This window comes from Parambassis ranga, unplaced genomic scaffold (genome assembly GCF_900634625.1).
Source record: "Parambassis ranga unplaced genomic scaffold, fParRan2.1 scaffold_22_arrow_ctg1, whole genome shotgun sequence".
Lineage (NCBI taxonomy): Eukaryota > Metazoa > Chordata > Actinopteri > Ambassidae > Parambassis > Parambassis ranga.
The window spans coordinates 2,068,640-2,087,015 of NW_021144778.1; the positions used below are offsets into that span (position 1 = coordinate 2,068,640).

The window sequence follows — 18,376 nt, forward strand, 5'->3', positions numbered from 1 at the left end:
GAAGGATTTGAACGTATCGGCGATCTACCAGAACGGACAGATCGTTTTATCGTCCATAGAGCACCTTCTATTAATTGCAGTTCTATGTTCGCGCAGACGTATGAGTTTTTTCACTCGGCCAACTCTCAGTGCGCTTAATGTGTACACGACCAACCAGTGACAGCCTCCTTGTTAGGAAGCTACGGCTGAAAACGAAAAGAGAACGGAGCAACTGGTCCCTAAAACGAACTCCACCTTTATGTTCGGTGCTGTTTCTGCCGGCAGCAGCGGCGCGTCTTCTAAGCCTGTGTGTGTGTGTGCGCGCGACGTGTGTCGCAGTGGAAGGGCCGCGTGTATTATAATGCTACGAGCACGTACGCGCCCACCTCTCTGAACATTACCAGCTCGTTATATTCAGGTTCGCTGCTGTTGTGCCGTCAGCAGCTCTTCTACACCTGTGTGTGTGTGTGTGCATCAGATGCAGACAGAGGCAACAGCTAATGACGTCACCAAAACAATAACGCAGGCATTTGATGAAGAGGCTCCATGAGGACTCTAGTAAACGGTGGACAGAGGTGACAGCAGCAGCTCCGTTTGTCCTTAGATATGATTCCATTAAAGTTTGATCATTTGTTCTAAATCACATTGAACTTTAAGAGTTACTTACTTAATACTTTACAGAATTACATTAGTCTTCTTTTTAACCTATCTGAAATAAAACTTTATTTTGTTCTGTAAGTTATTTTCATGTGTATTGAAAACTAATACTGAGTGCACGTTATCAGTTGTTGTTTGCCTTTAAAATCTACTGATAGTTTTTGAGAGGTGACAGAGTAGGCTACCTGATGTCATTTACACAGAAACATGCAAATTATTGTCAATGTAAAAACAAATCGTGATAAAATCGAGATCGTGATTTTATCATTAAAGAATCGTGATATAAAATTTTTGCCATATCGCCCACCCCTAGTCAGATCTTTGACATAGTACAGCTCCTAGTTTGCCAATCAATATAAATAAAAATAGGCTAACCCACACACTAGCATCAATATTACTAAGTAAAGAGGGACTGATTATCCACAGACATCTGTCAGCCATTTTGTAAGCCTGAAAACCTTCTATCAGAAACAAGATGGCTGACATGGAAGCACAAGCAGCTGAGTATGTGATTAATACAAGTTCAGGATCATCGGTGCTGTGCATAGGTGTCAGGCAGCTCAATTTACAACAGCATAGCATACAAAAAGTAACAAATATGAATCAGCATGGCTGCAAAATAAACACAGGCCAAGAAACAACCATCACCATGATGCATATAGGTCACACTGATGGTGTGTGAGTGACCCTGTTAGCAGACTGGGAGCTGTACTTGTTATTTAAAGTTCATTACTAATCCAGGACTTCTGGTAATTACCCACAAACACAGAAAGGTCCCTGCGATCTACAACCACATTTGTCAATGAGCTAAAAAAGGCTAACCCACACATTAGCATCCATGTTACTACTACAAAGAGGCAGCTGATTATCCACAGTCATCTGTCAGCCACTTTGTAAGCCTGATAAACACCTAACAGAAACAAAATGGCTGACATGGGAGCACAAGACAAAATGGCTGCCAGAGGCCATGACTGACAAAGTTCAGATCACGTCTTCTGTAGACAGCCTCACTGCTTAATGTAATGAACAGCATAACACAAAAACAAGTCTGAAGCAGCATAGAGGCAAAGTCAGCACAAACCAAGAACAAGCAGCAGGTGCATTCTCACAGCTTTAGTCTGTCCCTCAGCCACATTACACACTTACTATAAACACCAGTCTGTCAACCTGATTTAAATCGTATAAACTGCCAGTGATGAAAGAGTGAAGCACACATTTGCATCAGAAGCAGCAGAACAACACACAACACACACAAGAACTACATCTGTCAATTAGTAAAAAGGCTGTTCCACATATTAATGCTACCAAGGTGATGACAGTGTGCTTTAACACAGCACTCATCATCTATGGCCTCTCCTTATTACACTTTCAGTCACAACACACTGCACTAACCACAGTAACCAAACATGGCAGACCACAGTCATTTACCCAGTCACAGCTGCACTGATGCTTTTACACTGTCCCACACAACTTCATTCACTGAGAGCATTATAGCACCAAAGCAGCACATTAATATGAAACCACACATGATTAGGACTCACTGACCCTGTTAGCCTTTCACATGCAGCAAAATACACTAATTAATTTAAATCATTAATTATTGAAGTAGTTAAGTTTAATTAATTTAATTTAATATTAGCAATATGCAGAGAGAAGACAGCATGAAACTGCCACATCATTACAGAGCTTCAGCAATATTAAGCAATGCTTATATTCTCAGTTCACTGTTAAAATGAATGAGCCCTGCTCCATTTAGCACCTGATTACCATAAGCCACAGTACTAGCAGCCGCAGGCTAACAGCCTCAAGCTAGCAGCCACGCCTGTCTGTACCAAACCAGCACGGCACAGACCGTTTGTAAAACACACCATAACCTCCAAAAAGCAGCCAGCACCATGAGAAGAGCTTTAAGAGACATTTCTTCCAGAACATTCCATCAACAGAGCTCAGCACATTTGAAACAGCAGCACATGTTAAACAGGCCAACCATTAGACTCACAGCAGAGCAGGTTATTGGACAAATACACACAGCACATCCACATTATCTCCACACTGCACAATAACACCAATGTATGACACGTTTTTAAACATGTAGCAACATTATCAGCATGAACATGTTAAGCTAGGAAGCTAACAACGAGCAGGAGGAGCAAACCGCGTCTTACCTCTCATAAGCTGATGAAGGAGGGTCTGACCGTCGTTCGCGCCACACGGTTTTTATATCAGGTCCAAGGGTCCAATCAGATGTCCCCTTCAGTGACTGTGCACCTGGCTGTCATAGGACGGACTGTCTGTCAGTCAGTCAAATGTCGGCCATGTTGGTCAGTTTGTAACTGGTATCTTTATTGGTTAAGAAAAGGCCGGTCATTATTCAAAATAATAAGTGTACTCAGTAACAAATTGTGATGTTAAAAATAGCGAAGTACATTATTTTGTTACATTTGTGCTTAAGTACAAGTAAAAGTACTGGCTTAAAAATAAAGTACAAGTACCCAGAAAAACTACTTAATTACAGTAACTTGAGTATTTGTAATACTGTTACTGCCACCCTTGGATATATGCAGTGCTTCCCCGGGATATTTGCAGTCCACCCCTGGACACATGCAGTCCACCCCTGGATATATGCAGTCCAGTGCAGTGAGGCATGCTCTGATCTGTACAATGGAGAAACCAAACAACTACTCCAAAAACTGGCCTTCAATGTTTGTCAAAGTTTGTCAAGATGCTTATGTTTAAGGCAAAAGCTGTGACCTTGTTCAAGTTTTGCAGCGTATTTTCGCTCGAAGCCGTGAACACATGTTAATCAGACAGACGAGGTGGCCGAGTGGTTAAGGCGATGGACTGCTAATCCATTGTGCTCTGCACGCGTGGGTTCGAATCCCATCCTCGTCGTTTCAGTTTTTAAGGTCAACGTCCTGACACAGCATCATCAGTTGATGGTGTCATAAACATTCCAACTTAAGACAGTTTGGACAGTAAAGCTGGATCCATACTCCGCGAGACAAAGGGCGGAGAGCGCACTCCACGGGTGGTAAGAGACACAAAAAAAAAAGTCTTTTCCGCACTGAGGTACCATACTCCGCGAGACGTGTGTCTGCAGAACTCCTCATACGGCCCGCCCACTGCAGCGCACGTCACCAGACACCAAACAGGAACAACATCACACACAGCCCACCTCCAGTGTTTGCGAACAGAGGAACAGAGGAAGGTACAGCAGTTGACATTATGGATTTTGCAGCTTTGTTAATGCAGATGGATGAGGAGACGAACATGCATAAAGAGGATGAAGAAGAAGAGGAGTTGTTGCTGCTATGCACGGAGTTTGCGAGAAAAAGGCAACGTAGGTGGCACGTCCGGCCACTCAATGCAACAAGAGTCGAGCAGGGAGAGTACAGAGTCCTGGTGCAACAGATGCGGCAGATGGATGACAAGAGGCACTTTAGCTATTTCAGGATGTCGGCCGGACGTTTTGACGACCTTGTCCGTCGGATCACGCCGTTCATCCAGCATGCACCCACACACAGCATTCCCATCTCTATCCAGGAGAGATTGGCAGTCACACTGCGCATATTAGCTTCTGGGAGCTCACAGGCCAGTGTCGCCAGCTACAAATTGGGACTGACAACAGTTTGTAATATTGTTTCCGAAGTGTCCAAGGCCATCTGGCTTGCCCTGCACAACGAGTTTGTGGCCTTTCCATCACCGACACAGATGGCCGACATAGCTGTGGACTTTTGGAGGCTGTGGAATTTTCCAAATTGTGTTGGGGCTATAGATGGAAAACATGTGAAAATCAAAGCACCTCCAAGAGCAGGAAGTGACTACTTTAATTACAAAGGTCAGCACTCCATTGTTTTGTTGGCTGTGTGTGACGCGCGACATAGATTTACCATGGTCGACGTGGGTGCCTATGGCAAAGAGAGCGATGGAGGAGTTTTTGATAAGAGCAACTTTGGGTCCGCTCTCAAGAATGGCCAGCTTCCTTTACCACCACCTGCTTGTCTTCCCGGCACGACCATCAAGACTCCACATGTGTTTGTGGGAGATGCTGCATTCCCCCTGCTTGTGAACCTCTCGCGTCCATTTCCAGGTAAGTGTCTCTGTATGCAATAAATGAAACTTGATAGTGACGGTAAACAATAATAATAGTAATAATTTTTGTGTATCTGTTTAGATCGCAACCTCACGATGAAGGAGCGGATCTACAATTACCGCCACTGCCGTGCCCGGCGAGTTATTGAAAACGCATTTGGCATCCTTACAGCAAGATGGCGAATTCTTGGTCGGCCGATGGAATGCAGGCCTGATAAGGCCGTGGATATTGTCAAGGCCAGTATTGCCCTCCACAACTACCTTTCCTGCACAGACGCAGCAAATGATCCAGCAGTGAGATACCTCCCGGAAAACTTTGCCGACTCGACTTCTGCTAATGGGGGGATGCTGCGGGGAGAGTGGAGGAGACAGGTGGAAGCAGACTGCAATCTCCAGGACACAGGGAGACTGTCAGGAGCCAGAGCATCCCGGGCTGCCCAAACTATAAGGAAAGACTTTACTGAGTTTTTTAACACCCCACAAGGACTTGTGCCGTGGCAAGAGGGCATTATACAGAGAGGGTGCCTGCAACAGCATGAGATGCGCGATTAAAAGTAACAATAGCAAAGATTCAGTGTTTGTGCTTGCCTTTATGACCGCATTTGCACATCTACTGCGTTCCAATGTGCCTGCAATATTTCAAACTGTCCGGTGATGAGCTGTGAAGATGCGACATTAAAAGTAACAATAGCAAAGATTCAGTGTTTGTGCTTGCCTTTATGACCGCATTTGCACATCTACTGCGTTCCAATGTGCCTGCAATATTTCAAACTGTCCGGTGATGAGCTGTGAAGATGCGACATTAAAAGTAACAATAGCAAAGATTCAGTGCTTGTGCCCGGGTATGTAGGAGTATATAGAATGGTAATAACAGTCACCATCTGATATGTGTGAATGGCTGTCTGGAGTTATTGGTGACAAATCACCCTTTACTTGCCTTTCTTTTGTATTGCTCATCATGCGAAACCAGTATGGTCTTATAAAATGCAAAGATGCACTTTGGTACTGAAAACACACGCTTTATTGATTAAAAAAAAGGGGGGGGGGTATACAGGGACACATTCAAGATAACCTTGAATAACCTTCAAGATTGCCTTGTTCGACCTCATGCTCAGTCTTGTGCATGAGGTTCTGCAACTGCCACTTGAAGTTTCTGAGCGCCTGTGGTGGTAGTGCCCTCATGAAATCGGTAACATGAAGCATATATCTTGCACAGGGGTCCATCAGCTGCTGTACGGCGTCCCTCCGTCCTGCCTGCATCAATTCTTCCCGTTCTGCCCTTCGTTTGTCAAGGATTGCAAGAGCACCTTCGAAATCCAGACATGTCTGATTGCCTCGCATTCGCTACCTCCCTGTTCGCCGTGGAGATGGTGGAGTTGCGGGCAGAGGAACTGTGCGCCCATGCAGCGGAGTGGATGCCACAGGCGGCGCAGCATCCAGTACTGTGTACTCCAGCTCTGCTATGCTGCATACATCTGTGGTGCATGATCCCCCCTCTTCCGGGTCCGCTACAGATTGCTGAGAAGCAAATTAATAACACCGGTGTTACAACCCAAGACACACAACTGATATTAATTTTACATCACACACATGTTTAAAAGTAACGCTTACCTCGTCTAGTGTATCCAGGTCCAAGTTGGTTGATGTTTCCCGGTGTTTCACGTGAGGTTCGAGCCACTGTAGCGCCGTGTATACTACAGGGAATTTCTGCCCACCGGGATCACCACTTTTGCACATTAACAGAGAGGGAAGGGGAGTACAAGCAAGAGGGAGTACAAAGTGTTCCGCCCAAACAGGGACTTGAACCCTGGACCCTCAGATCAAAAGTCTGATGCTTCCAATACTTCACTAGTACACTTCATGTAGTGCAGTGAGTCCTGATTGACTTGCAATTGACCCTTTATACAAGGGGGATTAGCTCAAATGTAGAGCGCTCGCTGCGCAAAAGAAGGGGTCCGATTTTCTCGCTGTCGCACGCAAGGGAAAAAGTTGAGAAAAATGTGGAGCCCCGCTGTGCGCGGACAAACGTCTCGTGTAGCGTTATTGAGGCAATATTCCTGTTCATTATAAAGGAGTTTAAGTGAAATATGAAACAAATCATCTGCCATCGGCTGGACTCGAACCTGTAGTCTGTGCCGTCAGCTGTGCGACAATGTATAGAGTTGTTGGAATGTTTAAAACCCACAACGTTTCAATCAATTAATGATTAACTAAATCAATTAATGATTGATTTAGCTTAGTTTAGATATGTTTAAATATATTACAATATCAACAGATGTTTTTTAGTTTATATGCCCCGTCCAATGACTTGTGATGTTACCTGTTTATGGTTTAATAATATGAACAATGAGCATTCAAACGTGTTTTTGTGTGGGAGCTTCTTTGATGAAGATCAGAGTGAATCTTAAATGTTTATATGATTTATCAGAACCAATATAAAACAAATACAAGTGAATACACACACACTGCATACAGGACTATAAAATACTATTCAGCCCATTCACCCATGTGAAAATATATACAACATATACAGGTCAAATATTAGGTCAAATATTACACAATGTACAATTATACAATAACATTCAACAGCACTGCATAAAGACAGACAGGCTTGTTGATTTAAACATAAGAAAATTGCTTATATACAATATATACAGGCCAAACATACAGTGTTTACTGTGGATGTTTTTGCTGGCGCAGCCACTCATCCAGAGACATTCCACTGGATGAACGCGAGCAAAATGTGGCATTACCATATCTACTGTGGCCAAACTCTGCTGTTTTAGGATGCCCACATTTGCTGCATGTGTTGAAGGTAACCCTTCTCACATACTTCCTTTTTTGGACTCCACTCTCCTCCAGATCCCGCCGCCGCCTGTTCCTCTGAGTGAAACGGGACACAGTAGGAAGAGGAGCAGCAGACACAGGAAGAAGCGGGGCTGTGCCTGCACCGGATGCTGCAGTACCAGAAGCTGCCATCACCACTGGCACAGTCATGTTTGGGTTCAGAACTAACGTGCCTAACCCAGCTGCTGAAACAGGCTGTGCAGTTTCTGATGCTGTGGGACCAGGTACTGTGGGCGCAGGTGTGATGGGGCGCTCCCTGATGCGCCGGCGACCAGGCCGCAGAGGAGGAGCCTGTCCTTCCTGATTTGGTGGAAGTACAAATGCGTGTCTTGGGCCTGACGTGACTGGTGCTTCATCCAGTGGTTCCCTCGGAGCAGTAAGCCGGGTTTGAGCCACAGGAATTGAGGCAGATGGAGCCGGTCCCTGATTAAGGACACTCAATTCCTGATTCTTCTGCCGCCGTTGAAACCTGAAAATACATCATTTGTATTTTATGTGTTTAGAAGTATTTACTTCATTTGAGGCAAATAGTGTACCCTGCCTACCACTGAATGAGTGTCCGCTGGTTTAGCTCAAAGAGCTGGATCGTGGTTTCCTCCATCAGCCTGGTGCTGTTAAGCACCAAATCTCGGATGTGGTGGTAATCGGTGAGGATTTTAGACCACCTGGGGTTGCTCACTCCAGCCTTTTTGGTTGTTGACCTGTGTAAAGCGCACAGCTTTACACATATGGCCTCAACTAAGCGGCTGGTACTAGGCCACTGAGCTGGCCCCCCAGGATGGCCAATCAAACACCGTTTTACACTCTCCACACCCGGGGTGACTCCAGATCGCTTTGGTGCCTTAAAGCGGCCGTGTGTCAGTCGAGGCTGATGTCGAGGCTGGTAGTTAACCCGTTGTTTGTCACCATCAGGGAGCGCTGCCCACAGCCGGAAGGCCTCTGTCACCTGCAGCTCAGTGAGGTAAGAAGCCTCACGAAGACCCACAAGGTAACCAGCCAGTTCCTGGACCTTGTCCCACCCAGTGACACCATCAGGGCCAATAACTGCTCCCTAGTAAATGCAGATTAATGTTAATATATGTGCAATAAAAGCTGACCAAAAGTTAAAAGGCCATTAAAATGTCTTACCTGAGGCTCGTTGGATGGACTGCTTCCAGGATCCAGTGCAGCCTGAGAGATGTCAGACGGCTGTGACAGCACTAAGGAGGCAGAGGCAGGATGCTGTCCTTCTATCCTCACAGAGCACTGATACTGTGATGTCCTCCATGATCTCCTCCTGAAATCCCTCATCTTGCAGGTCCTCGTCATTTATTTGCTCCACCAACCTGTCCTCCTCTTCAGGGTTCTGGAGCACTGGAGTCAATGTTTTGCCTGTCTGGCTGTACAGATACTCCACCCCCAGCAATTCACCTACAAGAAAAAAACAAAAAAGAAAGTGTTCTTAATATTTTGTCCAGAACATAAAAGGTTATACAGATAATGTTTCAAAATACAAAAATGTGGATTGATGAATAAATGATTTATATTGGTGTTAAATGAGTATTTCTTGCCTGTGTATACTCCAGGAGGGCGGTAGCGCTCATCCCAGGGCTTCCCAAACACAACTCGGCTGAGCTGGTCCACAGCCTCTCGCAGGGCACTGCCATATGATCGGATGGAAGAGGCTCCTTTTACAGCCTCTTCCATCCGATCTTCATTCCATCGCATCAAGCCTTCAAGGAGATAGGCCTGAAAATGTGCATCACTGGCACTGGTTCCTAAAGGTTAAATAAAATAGAAAAAAAGGGTCACACACGCGCAAGATATGTGCTACATTTGAGGTACTATGAGGTTACATGCAATAGAGTTATGTAAATACATGAAAAATCATCATTATAACCAGAATTAATGAGGAAAAGTAATTAAATTAGTTTCTTGTGAGATAAGATCTGTTCTGACATCAGAAAAGGACTGTAATATTACTGTAGAATGTGACATTACTTTAAAGTAATGGAAACAGTTACAGTGCTTATAATACTTAAAGAGACACTGTAATCCATATGGGATACCTGGGATGAAGCGGTTCAAGTGGAGGTGGAAAGACTCCAGGGAGGTAGAGCCACGGGCACACCTGTAGCAGCACAGCTCCACACCACCTTTCTTCAGTGTCCCCTTCTTAATGTAGAGTGGGAAGTTCTCTGGGTCTTGGATACACAGTACATGTTTCTGCTGTTCTTTCCATATTTGCTGGATCCGATCATGGTCCAGTAGAGGAACTCCCAGAGTGTCCTTCCCATCCACACTGTCAAAGTGATCAATCAGTGATCCAATCAGGCTGGTGGTCTCCTCCATCCCTCTGGTCCTCCTGCGGCAGTGCAGTGCCAACTCCCTCCGGGTAATGCGAGCACTGAGTGCCTTTTCTGAGAGGTGGCCGGTCTTCTTTGCTGCTAGCTCCCCCTCCTTTGCACGGCGAAGAGCAGCGACATCCTCTGGATCCCATTCAAAGATGCACGTGGACAGACGTGCCATGAAGACTCCATAGAGTGGATGAGCCTCTGTTGTGACACCTGCAGCAAATCGCCGCATAAAATGCCAGATGTCAAGGCGCACTTCGAGGTCATCCCACTCTGAAAACATGGCCTTAACACGAGACTGGCCATGCTGACTGCAGCAGTCTCTGTCCACATACATCACTTTTGGGGGCATCTGTCCTGCCTCCCGATAGCGCTTCGTCAGGCCAGCTGCCATGGCATCCAATCCATGTCCCTCGGCAGCTGTGAGCACAGAGACAAGGACTTGGCCGTGTTCATTTCCCACATTTGTGCACCAAGCAGCTGTCCCTGAAGCAGCCCCAGCAAGTTTCTTTGTGACCTATTTGGAAAAGGTCAAACAGAGTGTTCATTATGCACGCAAACATATTTATATCTGGCCAACATTCTGTATAGGTAAAATGCTGTGATACCTTTTTAGTGGAGTCAATCTTGAGCACAGACCCAAAGACAGATGTAATTTTGGCCTTGACCTCATGCAGTCGCCCCAGAACATCCCTGGCGTATACAGCTAACAGCCACTTAGGTTTAGGTATGGCAGGTAAGGGAGGAGGCTCAAGGAACACAGGAGGCTGCACAAGGGAGGACTTTGCAAATGGCTCACAGGCAGTGAGGTACTGCAGTACACGCTGCGTCCATGCCTCACCATGTTGCTCCATCAACTTCTTGTGAAGCTGAGTCACACTGTTGCCCAATGTCCTCTCCCTCATCATCCTCACCACCCGGTTGTCACATGAGTATCTAATGAAAGACCAGTGTAATAACACAAATGCAGTTTTTGGTTAAACAATAACACAAATCAAAGCACCTAATAATGTTTGATCTTAATTATGACTTGCCTGTATGTCAATAAAGCAGGAAACTGACTGCGGTGGCCCATATCCAGTTGTCCTAAGATGTCTTCGGACCAGGCTGGATACTTTTTTGTGCAGCGTTTGCACTCCAAGTACTCTGTTGCAAGGTCATACCACCCGTCGATGTCTAAGACCCTGCGCACAGTACAATACAGTCCTGCCGCTGTTAGTCTGTGTTTACCACAGTCTGGGCGAACACAGACAAGAGGGAACTGCCACATCTTCAGCGGCATCCATAAAAAAAGGGGCCGACAGAAGAAGAGGTCAGGTGAGGCGGGCAGCTGACTGTGAATGAGAGGGGGCTGAGGAGGATGCCACCAAAGCTTCAGCTGGGGCACTAGCTCTGGCTTGCCAGTGTGTAGGTTGGCCTTGAAGAGGGTCTTACGGATCCACTCCTGCTGGAAAGGTGGAAGCTGATCCTTCCAGTGACGAGGGAGCTCAGTAGGTGGCTGATGATGTGGAGGGTCTGGTATTTTTACCACTAGAGGCGGACCAGCACAGGCCTCTGAATGAGCAATGGCTGGAGCTTTTGAAGGAGAAATGCAGAAAAAAATAATATAAGGATGACTGTTGTATTTGATCGCAGTCCACATTCTGCCTGCACAGCATACATTTGGACAAGCATTAATAGATTATGATTATAATTAATAGTTAGACATAAAAAAATAAGAGACCACTGTGGTTTCTTATTTTTTCCAGAGCTGTATTTGAAAAGGATTAGATGGAATAGAGCAAAGAAAATAAGTTGTGATGAATTTAGTATAAAGTAGTGATGCCCACAGACATGAAGCGTGCACACAGTTGCAGTGATGAAAAACAGTTACTGTGATCATTAAAACAATGAATCTCCTCCGTCCTGTTCAGGGGATTAGACAGATAGTGAGTGAGAAAAGCAAGTGATGTTAGTGAAAATGTTATCCAATGATTGTTTCTCAACGGGAAACACAAACAAAAACACCAACACCTTTGGATACCCTTAAGGTTTTGAAGAGGTGCACTCAAAGAATGCATCCCGCTTGAAGCTTGATGCGACATAATCCTGTACTATAAACAAAAATATTTGAAAAAACAGTGATTTTTTATTCCTCAAAAATAATACTTCACAGTGTGTTTTCACTAAACATTTTCATAATATTTGCATTTGTGTCGTATGCCACACCTGTATTCTGCTGTGCTTCATATTGTGACACTGCAGATACCAGCTCCTCATCATCGTCTTCAGCAAAGTCACCCGCTCCAGAAGGGGCAACAGAAGTGCCTGCAGCACAAATAAAAAATGTTATTAGCATTTATTAATAGGTTAATAAAATTATTACTGTTGACAAGACACAAGGACAAACAATGTACGATGTTACTTACCAGTAGGGAAGAGCTGCCTTTGTGCCAAATGTTTGGCTGGGGTTCTGTTGGCAGAGTGCACTGCAGTATCGGGGCTGGAAACAGCAAGTGGATAAGTCTGTGTAGTCTGTCATAATGATAACTGAATACATATACAGTACATGTTACGCAGTTACACTCACAGGGTTTAACTGGTGACATCAGTTTTTTAGCCAGCTGTGAAGGAGACAAATGTTTGCCACGCGCCAACAGTGCTTTCACAGTGCTTTCACAGTGCCAGTCTTCCACACACCAGTTTGGATGGCAGCAGGTGAAGGAGCAGACATGTGGGAACTTCTCCAGTTCCTCTGCCATCTCTCTAATAAGAGATGTGTACTGAATGAACAGCTGCTTATTTTGTGACAGGGGGTTTGCCTGCACCGTCTCATTAGATATGCTGTCCATCAAATACAATGCATACCCCAGAGAGTTTTCCAGGAGCCATCTAAATCTCTGGCCCTGGTACTTCCCAAACTGGAGCTTGCAGTGAGCAAGCACCAAAAACTGGTCACTGGGGTCTCCACCGTTTACACTCACAAAAGTTCTGGCCTCCGCCAGCACTTCCTCTTCAGGTTTGGCCCTTCCAGATTCCACATTTTGCGTGTGCATCGCCTCCTCTGATGGCGCCATGAGGAGACGCTGTGATGTGGCCGACTGCCGCTTAAAAACCGGATAAGCATACATTTTCTGAAATGAAAACACAATTACAGCTGAAAGATACCTGTACTTTTAGAGTGTGATCATTTAACAAGCTACTTCATTTCCCCACAGGGATTGATAAAGTAATTCACATTACTATGATAATGTGTACTACTGTGTCTCCTACAAAGCAAAACCATGTTATTTTCATTGAGCTATTGTATTGTACCTTTATTTAAATATTTGTAGAGGTAAGTTGTTAAAGGGGAGGGATTGTAATAAAACACCCACCTGAAAACAAACCATTTTAACATCATAACATAACTTAATTTGTAAGAGTAAAAAGTATTCTATTTTGATTTATTCTGATGTATTTTGAAAACCCCAATGTCTGAATCCTTAACTTTACTATATTAATGTTAAAACTGGAATTTCTGAACTGATCAATATCCTACGTTTATAGTTTATAGAGATAGTGAATGACCTCCTGGATTAGCCTACATGTAGGCTACTTTACATCGACAAAAAGCGGTTTACACCATTACAAGGTATTACATGCATATTAGTATGTTATGTGTACATTACATAAAACGAACAATAGAGCAATATCTACCAGTTTACAGAGAATCAATTGCACGTATAGCCTGTTAGCGGGTGGCCATGATAGCGATAGCGATCAATGGTAGTGACATTTTTTGGTCGGTATTTAGAGGTTGACGGGTACGTCGAAGAAAACGTGTGCTATATAATGTCCAATCGCTATATCGCTATGTCGGCCTGTTTTGTTTTCTTAAGGTACAGACTGTATCTGAACAGACAATGGCCGATTTATAGTAAATTAAATAAGGTGAAGTAAACTTCATCTTACCGTTTTCACGAGGAAGGGTCAAAAGTAAGCCACAGTGAAGGAACGCGATTGGTTGGTCAAAAGTAAGCCCAGGGAAAGGAACGTGATTGGTCAAAAGTAAGCCCATGGAAAGGAACGTGATTGGCTAATGTGGGCTTACTTTGGGCTTACTTTGGCTCGACTAGCGCGATGCAGTAAGCGCAAGCGAGAGGTAGTGGGATCGATGCCCGCATCCTCCAGCCTGCATTTTAAGAGGGAGGGTGTAGCTGGATGGATGAGGATGGATGGATAATGTAGTGGACTCCCACCCAGCAGATCAAGTCCCAGAGGTTACAGCATCATTTATTAGCTGAGTTTCCCCTCAGGGAAGCTGCTGTTTACAAGCTGTTTACAGAGAGAAGCAAGAAAACAACAGTCAGCATCATCGTCCATAAAAACACATGACAATAACATGTGAGACAGAGAGTTTATGATCAGTGCTCCCCCTGCTGGTTAGGACATATGATGACATTTTAAATGTACCAGTCAAAAGTCACTCAGTGGTTTGTCTTGTTTTTATGACTTTCTACATTGTAGATTCATCCTGAAGACATCAGAGCTATGAAGGAACACATGTGGAATGATGTAGTGAACAAACAGTGTTAAACCAAGCAGAATATGTTTGATGTTTGACATTCTTCCAAGCAGCCAGCTTTTGCTTTGATGACAGCTTTGCACACTTTGCATTCTCTCAATCTGAACTGAGCCACCAATGCTGTGCAATGCTGACATCTAGTGGTGGAATCCCAGGCTGCAGCTTCCTCATTCCAAAATCAATCCCTCCTCCACATAAAGTCAGAAGTTCTAAATGTGAGTCATTAAATGAGAGGTTCCAGCAGAAACGTCCAAACATCTGAAGAGAAGCTGAGAAGCCTGAGATACAGGGGCTGCAAGCTGTGCTTCAACTGTTCCTGTTTAGACAATAAGAACAGATCATCACTGTCTTTTAAAATGTTCTGATCAAATCACATTAGTTTGTATATTTATATTACACACAGAGCTGTTGTTTCAGTCACATTCATTTGTTATGTGTACAGTGGGTGCAGGAAGTATTCAGACCCCCTTAAATGTTTCACTTTGTTATATTGCAGCCATTTGCTAAAATCATTGAAGTTCATTTTCATCATTAATGTCCACACAGCTCCCCATACTGACAGAAACACACAGAGTTGTTGACATGTTTGCAGATGTATTAAAAAGACAAAGTGAACTATGACATGGTCCTAAGTATCAGAGCCTTTGCTGTGACTCTCATATATTGAACTCAGGTGCGTCCATTTCTTCTGATCGTCCTTCAGATGGTTCTACACCTTCATCTGAGTCCAGCTGTCTTTGATGATACTGATTGGACTTGATGAGGAAAGACACACACCTGTCTGTATACGACCTTACAGCTCACAGTGCAGGTCACATACTGGGTGATGACGTCCTCCTGCAGGTGTTACTGTGGAACAACTGCTCTGGATTGGGATGAGTCTGAATAGAACTTTGTTAGCTTTGTAAAGCTGTGTGGTAGTTAGAGAGGAACTGAAAAGAGTCAACAACAAGGAGTTGGTCTCCAATGGAATACAGTTTGGGTTAGGGATTGGAACCCGGGACCTCTCGCACACGAAGCGAGAATCATACCCCTAGACCAACGAGCCATATGTGAGCCGACAGTGAAGAGAGGAGAGCTTTAAATGTACTGCTACAACCTGATTGGCTGCATGAGCAGCGAGGCAGCGCCTGATTGGTGGAGGAGCTGACTAGAGAGCGTGTCAGTGCATCTGTCATGTGACTTGTCAGCTCTGCTCTTTCTGCCTTTTCCTCTGAATCTTTTCATCTCATCAGTGTTCCGACCTCATACGTCCTGCATCAACATGAAGCTGCTGTTTATTCATGCATTTCTAACACACAGCTGACAGGTCCGTCACTCACCTGCAGTAAGGTATTGGATCTGGACTGGAAGCTGAGTGAGGAGAGAAGCATTCTGAAGGCTTCCAGTGACTGACGTGTGGATGTTGAATCTGTCTGAGTCCAGTGTTCAGCTCAGTCCAGCTGCTGCACACAGTGAGGAGCTGTGACTGCATCCAGCTCAGTCCTGCTATGAACTGTGAGTCTGAACTTTGGGGTCGACCCTGCAGGATCCTGCAAAGGCCCAACAGCCTGTTGCACTGACGCACAGGAAGCCTTTCCACAGTTGAAGCAGGCAGTGTGTGTGTCTGAAGCAGTGTATTGTGTGTATGTGTGTGTGTCTGTTAGTGTGTGTCAGTGTCTATATTGTGGCCCTGTGTTGGCCTCTCAGGGAGTGTTGTGTTGTTGCTGCTGTCTCTCCCCTGTGTGTGCAGGAGGTTGCTGGGTGGAGCTGATCCTGAGCTTATGCAGCTCTCCTGTGCTGACGAGCTGGAGACGGTTTAAGAGTTCCCAGTCTGTTTGCTTCACTCTCTCTCTCCCCGTCTGGCCTACTAGGAGGGCTGCTCTCTCTCCAGCCTGCTGCAGGCATGGTGGTGTATTTTGTTTGCACATTTCCTTGTTTGTCAATTGTTGGTGTACAACTACTGTTCTTTCTTCAATAAAATGGTCAAACGGTTAAAGTTGTGTTTGTCCTCCCCAATGTCACACTTTCTGAGCTGGTGTGACAATATATGTGTGTGCATGTCTGTAAGAGTGTGTGTATGATTGTGTGTGTTGGTGTGTGTGTTGCGTCTATGTGTGCACGTGTCTATATATGTGTGTGTGTGTGTGTAAGAATGTGTTATGTGTGTGTTTCTTTATCAGAATCAGAATCAGAATCAGAAATACTTTATTGATCCCCGGGGGGAAATTGTTTTCGTTCCAGGTGCTCCATGTATACTCAAAAAGACAGAAATACTAATAAGGTAAAGTAGTGAGCGTAAAAAATAAAAATAAAAATATAAGATAAAAACCTAATAAATTCTAAACATTAATGTACATTCAAGTCAATCCTGGCAAGTGGAGACTAAAGTCATATATAATACAACTTGTACCATGTGCAGTAAAATCTTGTCTGAATAAATCCAATATGGATAAGATTACAAGACAGTGTGTTCTGGTCTCAGAGGGAGGTGTTGTACAGTTTGATGGCCACAGGAAGGAAGGACCTCCTGTGGCGCTCAGTGCTGCATTTGGGAGGGATCAGTCTGGCACTGAACGTACTCCTGCACTTCAGCAGCACGTGGTGTAGAGGATGGAAGCTGTTCTCCAGGATCCCCTGCAGCTTAGACAGCATCCTTCTGTCTGACACTGCTGTCAGGGAGTCCAGCTCCACCCCCACCACATCCCCGGCCCTTCTGATCAGTTTATTGAGTCTGTTTGTGTCCGCTGCTTTCAGTCTGCTGCCCCAGCACACAACAGCAAACAAAATGGCACTGGCAACCACAGACTCATAAAAAATCCTCAGCATAGTCCGACAGATGTTAAAGGACCGGAGCCTCCTCAGAAAATAGAGGCGGCTCTGGCCCTTCTTGTAGAGGGCTTCAGTGTTTTTAGTCCAGTCCAGTTTATTGTCCAACACCACTCCCAGGTATTTGTAATCCTCCACAATGTCCACACTCTGCCCACCGATGGAAACTGGAGCCGCGAGTGTCTTGGTCCTCCTCAGGTCCACAGCCAGCTCCCTTGTCTTTGCCACATTGAGCAGCAGATGGTTCCGCTCACACCATGTGACAAAGCTGTCCACCACAGTCCTGTACTCAGACTCTCCACCTTTGCTGATACATCCCACTATGGCAGAGTCATCAGAAAACTTCTGAAGGTGACATGACTCTGTCTGGTAGCTGAAGTCAGAGGTGTAGAGCGTGAAGAGGAAGGGAGAGAGGACTGTCCCTTGTGGAGCTCCGGTGCTGCTGACCACTGTATCAGACAAACACCGCTGCATCCGCACATACTGTGGTCTACCAGTTAGATAATCCACAATCCATGACACAAGGGGGAGCTCTACCTGCATCGCTGTCAGTTTCTCACCCAGGAGAGCCGGCTTGATGGTATTGAAGGCACTGGAGAAGTCAAAAAACATGACTCTCACAGTGCTCGCTGGCTTGTCCAGGTGGGTGTAGACCCGGTTCAGCAGGTAGATGATGGCATCCTCAACTCCCAGCTGGGGCTGGTAGGCGAACTGGAGAGGGTCCAGGTGAGGCCTAACAGTAGGCCGGAGCTGTTCCAGAATGAGTCTCTCCAGGGTCTTCATGATGTGTGACGTCAGTGCCACTGGTCGGTAGTCCGAAGAACCACTGGGCCGCGGTGTCTTCGGCACCGGCACTATGCAGGACGTCTTCCACAGCACAGGGACCCGCTGGAGACTCAGGCTCATGGTGAAGACCCGGTGAAGCACTCCACAGAGCTGGTCAGCACAGTCTTTGAGGACCCGAGGGCTAACACCATCAGGTCCAGCAGCCTTGCTGGTGGGGAGTTTGCTCAGCTGTCTTCGAACCTGGAGAGGTGTGAAGGGTGGAGACTGAGAGTGCGGAGGAGGGGAGTGCACAGACAGAAGAGGGCCGTTAGAGGAGGTGATTGGAGGT

At 45.4% G+C, this 18,376-nt stretch overlaps 1 non-coding gene across 1 annotated transcript; it reads left to right on the plus strand.

Moving 5' to 3' along the window:
* Positions 1-3,446: 3,446 nt before the first annotated feature.
* Positions 3,447-3,528, plus strand: trnas-gcu (transfer RNA serine (anticodon GCU)). The gene has a single exon. It is a non-coding gene; the product is annotated as a tRNA-Ser (tRNA).
* The last annotated feature ends 14,848 nt before the right edge of the window (positions 3,529-18,376 follow it).